At 41.8% G+C, this 16,526-nt stretch overlaps 1 protein-coding gene across 3 annotated transcripts in view; it reads left to right on the top strand.

Moving 5' to 3' along the window:
- Positions 1-583: 583 nt before the first annotated feature.
- Positions 584-16,526, top strand: part of cdh12a (cadherin 12, type 2a (N-cadherin 2)) — a 61,888-nt gene continuing 45,945 nt past the window's right edge. The window contains exons 1-2 of one of the 3 annotated variants that reach the window (XM_058372743.1): positions 585-806; positions 959-1,199. The gene's annotated coding sequence lies outside the window, so the exon portion shown is untranslated. Of the gene's footprint in view, positions 1,200-16,526 lie in introns of all 3 variants that reach the window. The other 2 variants (XM_058372744.1, XM_058372742.1) reach the window with 2 other exon arrangements.

Raw genomic sequence — 16,526 nt, 5'->3', positions numbered from 1 at the left:
GAGAGAGAGAGAGAGAGAGAGAGAGAGCGAGAGAAAGCAGGGAAGGATAGAGATCAATGGAGGGAGGGCATAGAGAGAGAGAGAGAGAGAGAGAGAGAGAGAGAGAGAGAACTAGAATGGATAGAGAGATAGAATAGACAGAGGAGAGAATGAATAGGAAAATAGTATAAACAGGGACAGAAAGAGTGGGAGATAATGAGAGATGAATAAAAACAGGAAGAGATTAGAAGAGAAATAGAAAGATCAGAAGAGAGGAAAACAGAGAGAGACATAGAAAGAGAGGGAGTGAAGGGAAAACAGGAATAGAAAGATATAATGAGAGAAAAATAAATAAGAAACGAGTAGGAGAGAAGCAGTGAGACAGAAGCAAAAGAGAGAGAGAGCAGGAGAGAGAGAGAGAGAGAGAGAGTGAGTGGTGGGAATAATGAAAAAAAAACAGGAATAGAAGATATAATGAGAGAAAAATAAATAAGAAACGAGTAGGAGAGAAGCAGTGAGACAGAAGCGAGAGAGAGAGAGAGAGCAGGAGAGAGAGAGGGAGAGGGAGAGAGAAAGAGAGAGAGGGAGAGAGAGAGGGAGAGAGAGAGGGAGAGATGGAACTAAACAGTGAGTAAGAGGAGCAGAGGGAGGCGGGACGTGTGTGAAAGCCGCAGCATGTTTTTCCAGATCGTATCTGTGAGACCTTCGGACTCTGATTTAGCCGTGGTGAGCTCCTGAGGGATGGATGCAGAGACGGCAAGAGGGATACGGAAAAAGAGAGAAATAGATGGATAGATCCAGAGAGAGATAAAGAGGCAGAGTTGCAGGTACGTCTGGATTCTGCTGCTTTTCTTCTTCCACTCAGGAGCTACAGCATGTCGATGTCCTGAGTGAAGAGAATCAGATCTCACCACCACTCACACGCTGCCTCTGATCACTTTCTCATGTCCGCTCGCCGCTCGCTCTGACGTGAGGTCAGCCGTGACAGATGTGTCCAGGTGTTCGGCGGCCGGTTCTGCAGCTGCTCTGCCCTTTTCTGACGATGTGACTGCGGAGTCTGAGGGTCAGGACGCTTCCCACACCGACACACTGACAGGTTGCAGATTTACTCTGCTGCTGAGGGACCGGTCTGGACGCGACGCAGCCCTGAGGAAACTAAAGCCTTGATCTTTCACGTCGTGTCCTGCTGAAGTTCGAGAAAGTCTCCAGAAGCTCCACTGGTACGATCCATTTAACATTTAGATTCTGAAGCTGATCTGATCCTCGGTTAGTTAAATTTAAAGACGTTGGTATTTTATTGTTGATCTCAACTTAGTGTGAGAGACATGAGTGTGAAGCAGGCAGAGATTTAATACGATAAAATGTTGTGTTAATTTGATGGGATTCAGTTACACAGAAAATTTTATTTTATTTAAAAAAACAGAAGCAGTGTTAGCTCTGAAAAGTGAGCAGCCATGTTATTGTGAAGCCACAGAGGCCACACCCCTTTTACTTTGAGTGACAGGTCTCCTTTATTGGCGCTGTAAGCATATAGACCACTCCTTTTTAGATACTGATGCATACAGAGGCCATGCCTCCTTTACCAATGCAAACAGGTACTGAGGCCACGCCTCCTTCCCTAAGACTGAAGGCACAGAGGCAACGCCTCCTATGCTGAGACTGACAGGTACTGAGGCCACGTCTCTTTCACTAAGCCAGAAGGCACAGAGGCCCACCTCCTTTACCAAGATTGACACATACTGAGGCCACGCCTCCTTCACTATAATTAAAGGCATAGAGGCCATGCCTCCTTCACTTATTTTAACAGGTACTGAGGCCACACCTCCCTCACTAACATTAAAGGCATAGACACCACTCCCCTTACACTGATAGTGACAGGTACTGAGGCCACGCCTCCATCACTAACATTGAAGGCATAGAGGCCACTCCTCCTACACTGATAGTGCCAGGTATTGAGGCCATGCCTCCTTCACTAACATTGAAGGCATAGAGGCCACTCCTCCTACACTGATAGTGCCAGGTATTGAGGCCACGCCTCCATCACTAACATTGAAGGCATAGAGGCCACTCCTCCTACACTGATAGTGCCAGGTATTGAGGCCATGCCTCCTTCACTAACATTGAAGGCATAGAGGCCACTCCTCCTACACTGATAGTGCCAGGTATTGAGGCCACGCCTCCATCACTAACATTGAAGGCATAGAGGTCACTTCTCCTACACTGATAGTGCCAGGTATTGAGGCCACGCCTCCATCACTAACATTGAAGACATAGAGGCCACTCCTCCTACACTGATAGTGCCAGGTATTGAGGCCACGCCTCCATCACTAACATTGAAGGCATAGAGGCCACTCCTCCTACACTGATAGTGCCAGGTATTGAGGCCATGCCTCCTTCACTAACATTGAAGGCATAGAGGCCACTCCTCCTACACTGATAGTGCCAGGTATTGAGGCCACGCCTCCTTCACTAACATTGAAGACATAGAGGCCACTCCTCCTACACTGATAGTGCCAGGTATTGAGGCCACGCCTCCATCACTAACATTGAAGGCATAGAGGTCACTTCTCCTACACTGATAGTGCCAGGTATTGAGGCCACGCCTCCATCACTAACATTGAAGACATAGAGGCCACTTCTCCTACACTGATAGTGCCAGGTATTGAGGCCACGCCTCCATCACTAACATTGAAGACATAGAGGCCACTCCTCCTACACTGATAGTGCCAGGTATTGAGGCCACGCCTCTTTCACTAACATTGAAGGCATAGAGGCCATGCCCTCTTTACTGATTCTGACAGGTACTGAGCCCACACTTCCCTGACTATGACTAAAGGCATAGAGGCCATGTCTCCGTCACTTATTCTGACAGGTACTGAGGCCATGCCTCCTTCACTAATATTGAAAGCATAGAGGCCACCCCTTCTTCACTGATTCTGACAGGTACTGAGGCCACGCCTCCTTCACTAAAACTGAAGACACAGAGGCCATGCCTCCTTCACTGATTCTGACAGGTACTAAGGCCATGCTTCCTTCAATTAGACTGAAAGGCACATTGGTCATGCCTCCTCTACTGAGTTTGGCAAATACTGAGGCCACACCTACTTCACTAAGACTGGAGACACAAAGGCCACACCTCATTTACTGATACAGGCAAGTACTGAGGCCACTCCTCTTCGTTAGGACTAACAGGGACAGAGACCAATCCTCCTTTACCAAGACTGGAGACATACTGGCCATGCTTCATTTACTGATACTGACAAGTACTGAGGCCATGCCTCCTTCGCTTGGACTGACAGGGACAGAGGCCACGCCTCCTTTACCTTGACTGAATGCTTTATGAATCAGAAGAAAGAACCTTTTAATAATGTAAATAGTGCACAGTTCCATCGTAAACACTGCTTATCAATCATCTCTTCCGCACAAGCAGGAAAAATAATCTAAACAGCATGATTCGTTTTTCACTCCAGACATCTTGACAAGTCATTTGCTGTGAGTCAGTAACATACGAGCGAAATCTAACAGCTAACAACTATTACTTACATCAAACACCACATCATACTGATGAATCGGAGAGACTTAAAGTGTCACGGAACCTGAATGCTAGATTAAACATCCTGTAGAGCGGTGAGAAAAGATGTATTGAGGGGTGTGGCTTAATATGCTAATTAGTATCCTGAACGATATCATTCTCATTTCTAGTGAGCTTCATCTACCAACACATTCATTTAGCACAAGAGCTACACTTACATTCTTAGCTTTCTCATATTAGGCTAGTTTTGGTTAATAGGTTAGTACTTGCTTTCTAGATTAGCTTTTGCACACTTTTTTGCTACTAGCTTTTACTCACAAGTAATGTGTTAGAACTCACTCGCTATGTAAGGTTTTGCTCACTAACTTAGTTTTTGCTTACCAGGTTAGCTCTGTAGGCTAGGTATCATTGGTTAATACTTTAGGACTCACTCACTTGGTTAGTGTTTTCTCAGGTGCTTAGCTTTCACTGACTAGGGTATCATTTTTTTTTACTTTAATCTTCTTTAGCTTAGTTGTAGCGTTCTCGGTTAATGTTAGCTACATCCTAGGGTAGCTGGTGCGCACTAGCTTAACTCTTGCTTGCTAGGTTAGCTTTGGTCACTGGATTAGTGTTTACTAGCTTGCTAGCTTTTGCTCTGTCGTTTAGATTTGTTGAAATAAAAGTTCTTTGTGAATTTCTTGTGTTTCTTTGTGAATTTCTTGTACTTGACTATTACTTTAACTAGCGAGCTGATACTAGCATTTGGCTACTTTTTGGATTAACTAGCTTGCAAGAAGTTAATATTTTATTGGCTATGGGGATCAGATTTTGTATTTGGAGAAAAAGCTGACGTAGCCACTGGAATGTTCCTTCTTTTTTTCTACATACTACTTTATCCCTTCAACTTTAGCACTAGCGCCAGTGCTAACGACGCTGTGATGTAATCCACACAGGTTCCTTTGTAGCTCTTAAAAATCACCACCATCTCAGACTAATGATGCATTAAATTAGATCCGGACACAGCCCTGCAACAGTCTTTTATCTTCCAGAATCTTCCAGCGTGGCCGGTTTAGCTCAGTGAGCTTTGCCATTGCTAGCAGTGTCATCATGTCAGAGTGAGCTGAGGAAGCGCCGTGGCCAGCGGCTGCCTGTTGAATTTCATGAGGGTGGAGGAGGCAACAAAATAAAAGCGCTTTTTATGAATCATCGCAGTGGAGCTGGTTGTTACGGAGAACATGGAGAACCTCCTCAGCGAGGAGTGAGCGTGAGTCTGAGGAACATAATAAATATAGATCTCGTCTTTCAGGCAGCTTGTAGTTAAGATTCGGCCCATTACCTTAAAATCTTTAACGAGTTCCTCGTAGCTACGGTATGCTAATTACATTTTCACACCTAATGATAGTTTGATTGCTGTTTATCTGAGATTAGCCCCGCCCACTTTACCTTCTTGTTAGGAAATTATTGAATTTCACGTCCTGAAGTGTTTTATTCATTTTATTTTAAAAAAATCGCAGCTTCGATTGTTTTAAAGAGCGAAGTTTTATGATAATTATGAACGTATTGTTATATTTAATGCTCAAGTTTTCACATCCATTATAGCAGCTATAAACAGTCACAAGCCTGTCAGAAAGTTTTGGCACCCTGGTGCTTCAAAATATACATCATTCATTTATTTTCTTTAATTACTGTTTCATTAATGTTTAAAACGTCTTTAATATATAAATTAAGGTAGTTAGTGTTGACATTGTTAACATTTTGCCATGCAACAGGCCACGCCCCTTACTGACAGCAGCATTTCAGGAAAGTCAGCTCTTTTTCTTTTAGTAATAACTAAATGTTAAACATTAAAGCTACGGCTTGAGCTTTAGAGTTTAGAGTGTGTGTCTGTGTGTGTGTGTGTGTGTGTGTGTTCTCATTTGTGAAGCTATTCCCTTTCTTGTCTCTATCACACGGCTTTCCCAATTTCATTAAATGAATTCCTTTAGCCTCATGTGGCATTAACACACAATTGGCTTTGTTCCTTGTCGCTGTATTTTTGACGGTTCTCCAGAGGAACGCTCCCACAGAGAACCATTGTGAAGAAGCCTAGCCTTGGCCATGGTGTGTGTGTGTGTGTGTGAGTGTGTGTGAGACTCAAATGCTGCTTTGTGAATACCAAGGCAGTTCATTTGAGCTTTATCTAGAAGGTCCACCGATTCTGTGAATACGAGATTAGACACGGAGTCTGAGGCTCAGAGAGAATGGACGCACAATGAAACACAGGCATGCCCACATCTGTGTGTTTACACTGGCCTTTGTGAACGGCAAATACGCCACAGCATCCGGACGAAAGAGGACAGAGAACGAACGCGGGCAGGAGGTTAATGTAAAACACACAATGTTTTTTTTAAAAAAATATATAGAATTCAGAAAGAGGAAAAATCAAACCCCGGGGGTGGATGAAGACGGATGTGGTGGAAGTGTGTTATTTTGTGCACAACAGCACGTTCTGGAGTGTGTTATTTCTCTTAAAGGGTTACACCATATTGCTAACAGTGTTATTAATGAACGTTTATAATTAGATTTAATGTCGTGGAACATCTGAGAGACAAGTTAGTTCCTGTTCTTATTTACATTAAAGCTGCAATAAACAATCAATCTTACGCACACACACACACACACACAGCTTCTATAATATCAGGGCTTAGTTATTATTTTGCATGTAGTGTATATTGTATATACTGAACCGAGTGTAGTGTTTTTTCTCCACCGCTTCTCTTCATCCCTCTTTTATTATGATTATTTTATCTGTCTAGCATAAATAGTGTAAAAATCTGAATACATAAACCCAAATATACACAATCCATAATTAAACACCCTGGGAATGGAAAAGTGGAAGAGAGAGAGAGAGAAACAGAGAGACAAAGAGAGAGAGACATAGAGAGTGAGAGAGAGATAGAGTGACAGAGAGAGAAAGAGACAGAATGACAGAGAGTGGGAGAGAGAGAGTAAAAGAGAGTGATGGAGAGAGAGAAAGAGAGAAACAGAGAGACAGACAGAGAGAAAGCAAAAGAGAGACAGAGAGACATAGAGAGAGAGAGTAAAAGAGAGAGCGACCCAGAGAGAGAGTGAGAGAAAGAGGAGAGTGACAGAGAGAGAGAGAGAGAGAGAGAGAGAGGATGTGTGCAGAACTTCTTTGCGTAGATTAAAAGTAGCAGTGCGGCTCGTCTGGTGAATCTCCCACCGTGGAGCCGGGACTGGATTTGCTTTGTAGTCGTGGACGATCCGCACCACCTTGCCACGAGCGCAGTGACTCAGAGCCCTCGCTCTGGGAGTCGGTTTGTCCTTGCACTGCTTTTTTGCAGAGGTGAAAGCTTTTGAAATGTCATAGCGGGGATTTCTGAGAAGCTGCTTGTCACCTGAGTTAAAAGTGTAGATCTGTGCTTAAGGTCTGCTAGCGTTAGCGCAAGAGCGTCTTGTTGGGTGTTAGCGCACATTCTCCGGAGCTCAGAGCTGGAACTTTCAGCCTGGCGGTTAATGATCAGAAACGCTTTTACTGCTACATGGAGTTTTATAGGAAGAACGTGGCTTCAAAATGCCTCTGAACACCTTTAAAGGCTAAGAGGATGTTATTGTCTACAGCCACTCGAGAGCACGAAGGACATCACAGAGAGAGTTTTACAATAAATTACAAATTCCCCGAATGGCCTTCTTACATCTTCAAAGAGAGGACGTTATGTTACGAGGACTTTTTTTTTATTTTCTGATCCTGGAAGGAAAAATTTCTAGCCTGCTCTAGAAGAATGAATGAAATAACAAAAATAAGTGTAAATTTCTGTTCACTGATCAGCCGTAACATTAAAACTACCTCCAGGTGACGTGAGTGACGATGATTATCTGGTCACTGTGGCACCTGTCAGGAGGTCGGATTCATCATGCAGCAAAGTTCTTGGAGCTGGTGTGAGAAATCTGAGCCAAGTTGCAACTGCTAGATGACTCTGAGAGTCTGAGCTTCTCCAAGACAGCAGGTGTTCCTGGAATGTAGTGGTGAGAACTCTTAAGGAAGAACAACCATGTGACCAGGCAACAGGGTCATGGGCAAGTAAGGTTCTGAGGTTTGTCAGAAGATCTACTGTGGAAATAAAGTGCTGAAGAAATGAACAGTGTTTTTGATAGAAAGGAGTCAGATCACACAGCTACCTGGAGATGTGCGGCTGCAGAGCATCATGTGACCATGCTGACACCACCCAATGAACACTTGAGCATCAGAACTGAACCATGAAGTGTAAGTGTGTGTGTGTGTGTTGCTCACCTGGGAAAGAGATGATACCGGGATGCAGTATGGGAAGAAAGCCAGCCAGCCGAGCCAGTATGATGCTCCAGGCAATGTTCTGCTGGAAAACCTCAAGCTCTGCATTCATGTGGATGTTACTTTGACACCTAGCACCTTATTCCTTCATGATAATGGCAGTGTCCTCTTTCAGAACATGACATAACAGTTCAAGATGCTGACTCCGCCTCCAAATTCCCCAGATCTCATATCTATCAAACAAACCAGTCAGATCCTTCGAGACCACACCTTGTAAATTGAAGGTCTTCAAGGATCAGCTGCTTGGTGCCAGATACCCCAGAATGCCTTCAGAGGTCTTGTGGAGTCCAGGATTTGATGAGACAGAGCTGTTTTTGCAGCACAAGAAGCTGTACACAATATTAGAGAAGTGGTTTTAATGTTATGGCTGATCAGAAATCAATAATAATAATGACAACAGCAACAACAATAATAATAATAACAATAATAATAATACTATTAAGACGCTAATAAGACTATTAGAGTGTTTTTTTCTTTCATACAGCTTTAGTGGCCTTAATAAATTTTGCTTTAATAGAAGGTTAAGGAGATACAGGATGTGTTTTAGCTCTGAATTTATTCACCATTGTCCAGTTTGTTGGTTAGTTTTGAATGGCCGATGTAAAGTTTTTTTTCATACAGATCTGGCAACCCGTATGACCCAGAGAGAGATAGCTGAGACGTTTATCTTTATTAAATTGAATTGGTTTCATGTCTCGGGTTGTCCGAAGGTTTCTCCTGTCTATCATCTGTACCGTGTGTGTGTGTGTGTGTGTGTGTATGAGTGGAAAGTATTACATATTCATAGGTACATTCCAACTTTTGACATCTTCTCACTGTGCCAGGAAAGGAGAGAAAGTCAAAATTTGAAACAGAGACAGCGGCCAGGGGCAGAGTCCCATTAACAAGCTGTCTGCACAAAACACCGGAAAAAGTGATGGTACTGTCGACTTCCTGAATTATAACTTTTAAAAGCCGGGAGAAGTTTAAGAGTTTAAGAAGTTGAGACGATGGATGTTGCAGATCAAGAGTAGAAAGGAAGTGAGTGATGAGAGGAAGGAAGGAAGGGAGGAAGGAGGGAAAGAAGGAGGGAAGATAAGGACAGAGGTCACAGGATGGAGGAAGGAGATTTATTAGGACTGAGTTTGTTCTGGAGCTAAAATGTGTGTAGAATTTTTAGTATCTGTTTTATAATTATCAGGTTTATTAAAATAAACTCCTTAAAGACTTTAAAATGATTAGTTTTAATAATCCGAGGTTCCTTTTGCTCTCTGGATTAGATATTATTGTATAGAAACGAATTATTCAGAACAAAGAGACGAATATTTTCTAATCTTCCATCTATCCATCCATACATACATACATTCATTCATTCATCCATCCATCAATTCATCTATCCATTCATGCATCCATCTGTACATCCATCCATCCATCCATTCATCTATACATCCATCCATTCACTGGTGTCACTGCATTACGTTCCTCTATATCCACATTCCTCTGGCTTTAATAAGACTTTTAAAACTCCAGTAAGTCTGCATCTTTATTAAACCTCGCTCAATAAACCTTCACAGATGAGTCCCTAGCTGTCCCGTTAGCACCTAAATAAAACACCACAGAAGCGATGAACGTTACCCATCAGCCCCCGGCGCGTCACATCACCCTCTTTCCCCATGAGAGATTATTTCTAATGAGCATTTCTAATGAAGTTCTGGCTTTTGTGTTCAGATCTGTTCATCATGGTGTTTGTAATATATTAACAAATCGTCCACACTGGCATCTGCCTCCTCCTAAAAACCATGTGTTATCCTCCAGCTTTTTCTCCAACTCCCATTTCCCAAATGAAAGAATTAAGGAATACACAGAGAGCATGTGCTGAATCATAACTTCATTGATTGCTGTGATTTTTCTTTTCTTCTCTCTCATGTTTTTGGCCAACACAGAACCTCAGAAAGGCTTTCCTCTCCCCTGGGCCAAACCATCTTCCACTCCCACTCCCAGATTCTCAGCTCACTGGTCCGTGCTAGCGTCTGAAATGGCTGGATGGATATTAACTCCTACTTTACACAAACTTCACATAAATTATGCAGGGATTTTAAGGGTGCAGGAGAAATGTAACTGTTTTTTTTTAAATATATAAATAATACCAGAAAAGATGATAAAATTCAAGCCGAATGAATCGTGCGAAACAAAAACAGGAATGAATTGAGAAATATAAATAAAAAAAATTTAAAAAATGAAAAAAGTATGTGAAACTACATAAATCATATGAAAATAAAATAAATGTGTTGAAAAAGAAAATAAATTAATCATGTGTGAGGAACTTATACATGAAAATATATAAATCAGACAGGAATCATATGGAAAACAAATGAATCATGTAGGAATCACATATGAAAATAAATGAATCATGTAGGAATCACTTGTGGATAATAAATGAGTCACAGAGGAATCACATGTGAAGTTAAATGAATCATGTAGGAATCACATGTGAAGATAAATGAATCATGTAGGAATCACATGTGAAGATAAATGAATCATGTAGGAATCACACATGAAAGTAAATGAATCACATGTAAATCACAGGTGAAATTAAATGAATTGTGTAGGAATCAGGTGTGCAGATAAATGAATCTCATAGGAATTAGGTGAAATAAATCATAAAAAAAAAACTTTGGGTAAAAAAAAAAAGAATGGTGTAAAATGTGAAAAACAAGCAGTCCAAGAAGTAAAGTCACTCGATTACTTGTGGAAATAAATCCTTACATATATATATATATATATATATATAATATACACCATATTGCCAAAAGTATTCGCTCACCCATCCAAATAATCAGAATCAGGTGTTCCAATCACTTCCATGGCCACAGGTGTATAAAATCAAGCACCTAGGCATGCAGACTGTTTTTACAAACATTTGTGAAAGAATGGGTCGCTCTCAGGAGCTCAGTGAATTCCAGCGTGGAACTGTGATAGGATGCCACCTGTGCAACAAATCCAGTCGTGAAATTTCCTCGCTCCTAAATATTCCACAGTCAACTGTCAGCTGTATTATAAGAACGTGGAAGTGTTTGGGAACAACAGCAACTCAGCCACGAAGTGGTAGGCCACGTAAACTGACGGAGCGGGGTCAGCGGATGCTGAGGCGCATAGTGCGAAGAGGTCACCAACTTTCTGCAGAGTCAATCGCTACAGACCTCCAAACTTCATGTGGCCTTCAGATTAGCTCAAGAACAGTGCGCAGAGAGCTTCATGGAATGGGTTTCCATGGCCGAGCAGCTGCATCCAAGCCATACATCACCAAGTGCAATGCAAAGCGTCGGATGCAGTGGTGTAAAGCACGCCGCCACTGGACTCTAGAGCAGTGGAGACGCGTTCTCTGGAGTGACGAATCGCGCTTCTCCATCTGGCAATCTGATGGACGAGTCTGGGTTTGGCGGTTGCCAGGAGAACGGTACTTGTCTGACTGCATTGTGCCAAGTGTAAAGTTTGGTGGAGGGGGGATTATGGTGTGGGGTTGTTTTTCAGGAGCTGGGCTTGACCCCTTAGTTCCAGTGAAAGGAACTCTGAATGCTTCAGCATACCAAGACATTCTGGACAATTCCATGTTCCCAACTTTGTGGGAACAGTTTGGAGCTGGCCCCTTCCTCTTCCAACATGACTGTGCACCAGTGACCAAAGCAAGGTCCATAAAGACATGGATGACAGAGTCTGGTGTGGATGAACTTGACTGGCCTGCACAGAGTCCTGACCTCAACCCGATAGAACACCTTTGGGATGAATTAGAGCGGAGACTGAGAGCCAGGCCTTCTCGTCCAACATCAGTGTGTGACCTCACAAATGCGCTTCTGGAAGAATGGTCAAAAATTCCCATAAACACACACCTTGTGGACAGCCTTCCCAGAAGAGTTGAAGCTGTTATAGCTGCAAAGGGTGGACCGACGTCATATTGAACCCTATGGATTAGGAATGGGATGTCACTTAAGTTCATATGCGAGTCAAGGCAGGTGAGCAAATACTTTTGGCAATATAGTGTATATATATATATATATATATAAATATAAAAATCAAAATAATATATTGATTCTGAGTGTAAATGTCAGTGAAAATAAGTGAATCGTCTAAAAAGCACTGTGACTCACGTTTCCCCAGTGTGTAAATATATAAAACCTACGCAATCGAATCACAATCCTCCTGCTGGCCCACTGGGGCTTTCATTTTAGGATATAAAAACATGGAATCTAGTCCTGTTCAGACGAGCAAATAGGATGATTTTCTTTTCACCTTGTTGAATTTGACAGCAACACAAGTAAACAGTGCGGTGCTTCATGTCACGTTTTAATTAACTCTCTTAAGAGCTGTTGACAAGCCTGGCTCCGAAAAGGTCAGTAAGCTCTTCAAACAAAGAGCATGTGAGAGCGGGAATGCTGCGATACGAATGTGATACGATTCTTACTAAAAAAAAAAAACAAAACCCAGCAACACAGGACCTGAAGAACGACAACATTGACATGACCTTCCATCAGAGACAGTAGCAAACCTACAGCACGTGAAAATCTGCTATTCCATCCTGAAAATCTCCAGATCAGGACAGGATCTAATCTCGGCTTCCTGTTATTTTCTCAGGCTTCAGGTTTTAGCAGGTGTTTGTAACACAAATCTGAAGTTCATCCTATGCCCAAATTCCACAGGATTCCAGAATTAAATTATTCTCTTCGTATCAGAGACCAGCGTGGCCCGAATGTGTCTTCCCCCGAACGTCGCAGCGACTCGTGCTGAAAAACGAGCGCCTGATATGGCGGAGTGTTAATAGTAATGAATAAAGTTAGAAAAAGACAATCAGTTCACAGCGCCTCTCTGTAGGTTCGAAAATGAGCGTCTGATATCTCCTCCTCCTCCTCACACCATGGCGCTCCTGAATTCCGGATTCTGCCTGGTGTTGATTTATTCTCCTTCACAGCTTTCGCTCTCAGTCGTTTTCAGCTTTTCTGTAGTAACACTTTATTCACAGGCTGAAGCTCTACCTGATAATAAAAACATTCGGATTAAAGAAGGTGTGTATATTCGGTATACGTCTTCTTTAAGGTGACTTGTAGGAGCCATGTAGGAATCATATGTGAAAATAATTTAATCATGTAGGAATCATATGTGAAAGTAATTGAATAATGAAGGTATCAGGTGAAAACAAATGAATCATGTATGAATCACATGTGAAAAACAAATGAATCAAGTAGGAATCATATGGGATGATAAATGAATCATGTAGGAATCACATGTGTAAAACAAATTAATCATGTAGGAATCATATGCGGAAAACAAAGGAATCATGTAGGAATCACGTGGAAAATATATGAATTATGTATGAATCACATGTGAAAAGCAAACGAAAAAAAATTCTACAGTAACACTTCATTCACAGGCTGAAGTTCTACTTGCTGAAGGAACATTCGGATTAAAGAAGGTGTGTATATTTGGTGTACGTCTTCTATCTATTCTTCAACATTTATGGAAGGAGTCTCCAGTATCAAACCTTTTCAGAATACCTAAAATTCTTCCCAAGATAGAACTAACTCTTTTAGCTAAATGAGAGCAGGTTTTTGTTCCATAACATGAAATGTTATTAGAACGTTCTACATTTCCTTTGGGGAGGTGGTAGCTTAGTGGTTAAAGTGTTGGCCTAATGATCAGATGATTGTGAGTTTGAATCCCAGGGTTAACCAAGCTGCCACTGCTGGATCCCTGAGCAAGGCCCTTACCCCTCAGCTGTATAAAGTTAAATTGTAAGGGGGTCTGCCAGAAATGTAGAAATAGTTTGTTGTTGTTCTTTATTAAAACAGATCCATGTTATAATCGCTCTCCATGTCCGTAGCATCGAATGAATGAAAGCTAGCATAAATTTATTTATAAATGAATGAACAAAACAAGGCTTTGATGTGAATATACAAGACGATTAGCAAGACTTCGCAATGAGACCAAAACACAGCAGTGTATAAATCAACCAACCAACAACTGACACGAAACAGCTGCAGACAACCAGATAACACAACAACCACAAAACAGACACGTCAACACAATCACAAAGATAATATCACTCCAATTTAAAAAAATAATAAATAAAAAAGCTGAGGTTCAGAAAAATTCTAACATGTTTCCTGTATAGGCCACGCCCACCTGCTATACACACACGCGTGTTTCTCCGCTTGTATTATTTCCAGATCTTTGCTTTTATTTTATTTTTAATCTTTTTATTTCGTATAACAGGTTTATCCACCATTTTGGGCTGTTTGTTATTTGTTATAATCCTCACTGCAGTGTTGAGGAGAGTTTTCATGGCGGGCGTGTCAACATGGCGTCAAGTTTTTACGTGTTAATCACCCTGGACACAAAAAACCAGGACGTGCCGTCCTGGTTTGTTGTGTCGCACGTAGAAAGTTATGAATCAGTTCACAATTAGCAGTGAATACTGCACTAAATCATGCTCCTGAAGTGAGACACAAACGCTCCATGTGTCTTCCCTGGACGCTGTAATCATTCACACAGAGGCGGACGACCGATCTGCTGAAGCGCTAATAATAATAAATGCAGCTTTAGAAAGCCAACAATCTGTTTGTTCTTTCTCTCTCTCTCTCTCTCTCTCTCTCTCTCTCTCTCTCTTATTCTCTCTCTCTCTCTCTCTCTCTCTCTCTCTTATTCTCTCTCTCTCTCCCTCTCTCTCTCTCTCTCTCTCTCTCTCTCTCTCTCTCTCTCTCTCTCTCTCTTATTCTCTCTCTCTCTCTCTCTCTCTCTCTCTCTCTCTCTTATTCTCTCTCTCTCTCCCTCTCTCTCTCTCTCTCTCTTATTCTCTCTCTCTCTCTCTCTCTCTCTCTCTCTCTTATTCTCTCTCTCTCTCCCTCTCTCTCTCTCTCTCTCAGGACTACGTCTTCATTTTAATCATATCTGCTGGCAAAAATAGCATCATCACTCCATATTTTGAGGGAAACCAAGGCATCAATTTGCCGATCCGCACCACTGCCATGTTGACTGTGTGCCAGAGGCAACATATGTCACCGCTGCTGACTCTAAACACGCTAATCCCTGCTCGCTAGCGTGATTTACACAAACTTTCCAGAGAGAGATGTTGCCTGTTAATTGGAATCGGCTTAAATCAGAGATCCAGCGGTTTCGAAATCTAATTACGTGCCGGTCTGATTAGAGTTCTGGATTCTGATTGGTCAGAAAGTGATGGAGTTTCTACATCAGCAGCTCTGTCAGTCATGCAGATGCAAATCACATCATCAGTGTATTATATTAATGCGCTCGTTAAGTAGATGTCATCATTTCTATACCGTTTCTATATCGTTTCTATGCTCCTTTGTAGGGACGTGATCCAGATAAACAGATTCAGGGTTTTTTTTTTGCCCTTATTAAGCTCAAGAGAGAGAAACAACAAAGACTAGTGAAAAGACAGAAAATAACTTGTCACAACATTAACAGCAACTATAAATGGATAAAAACACATGATGTATAGTTGTATGTGGTGTAAGAAATAATGCTGCCAGAAATAAGTGCTGTCAGAATTAGCATGAAAACGGGTTTCCTGTTAGGAAGTTGCACACAAATGACCCCTCAAGTTGTAATTCCGACTGGGAAACTCAGAGATAATTTCAATACCTGAGTTTCCGAAAGAGGTGGAGTCCTAAATGTTCAACATGGCGGAATAGAGTTCATCGTTCAGTGCATCATTAGTGCTTTCTATGCACCATTCTATGCATGCTAAACTTTTTTACATCGTATTTCTCACAACAAGGCACATGAACATACATAGACGTACTCGTAATTCCCACTTCACACGAAGGAAGTGGGATCATTTGACAGCATATGAAGGCAGTATTAAGGCCTTCTGAATGTGGTGATAAAGGATGTGGTGTTAAAAGAAAATATTAAACTCTGGTGTGGGAACAGTGACTCATCACAACATCCTGTCCATGATTATTTAACTTCCTGTATCGTTTTATTCCTTACTCAGAGACATCACTATTGCAGGATACATCAAATCTTAAATTATAATATCCCTTTATGCTAGCATGACTCAGCAATGTTTTCTCCCTTCCTCTAGCAGAATAAAGGCTGAAGAATATTAAGAAATTACATTTGTTCAGTTTTAATCTGGTATGTGTGGGTGTGCTGTCATCTCACTTCCCTTCCCTGGACAACCCTTTTGCTTACCTCTTAACTTTCTGCTTAGCCGCAAGCTCCTGGCTAACAATAGCCGGTGTTTCTTTAACTGGATGTGACAGTGCAGGTTCAGTGACTCGGCCAGCTGCGGAAAACTGAAACGCCGAATGTTTATTCAGCAATAAGCAGCTTAGTCCTGTAACTACACCAGACTGCTAATGCAAAGCGCCCTGAAGCGGTTTCCTGTTAGTCACGCTCCAGCATAACAATGCACATCTTACACATCAGCCGAGAGACTGTTTACTTGGAGAGAGAGAGTGCTTTATAAAACCAGACGTATTAAATTCACACTGTCTTTTTATTGTGGAGAAGCTGTAGGACCTTCAGTTCCAACATTGCATGAAACCGTTATTTACGGCTGGAAGTCCTTTCATCCTGATGACGATCCTGTAAACAGCGATACAATAAAGAAACTGCCCGCTGTTTTTCCCACATTTTTAGCCACCACATTTTTGGCCATTTTGTAAATCAAAATAGCTAGCATACTGT

Source organism: Hemibagrus wyckioides, linkage group LG20, assembly GCF_019097595.1.
Source record: "Hemibagrus wyckioides isolate EC202008001 linkage group LG20, SWU_Hwy_1.0, whole genome shotgun sequence".
Lineage (NCBI taxonomy): Eukaryota > Metazoa > Chordata > Actinopteri > Siluriformes > Bagridae > Hemibagrus > Hemibagrus wyckioides.
Note: the sequence above shows the minus strand (reverse complement) of the source record. Positions and strands in the feature narration are given on the sequence as shown.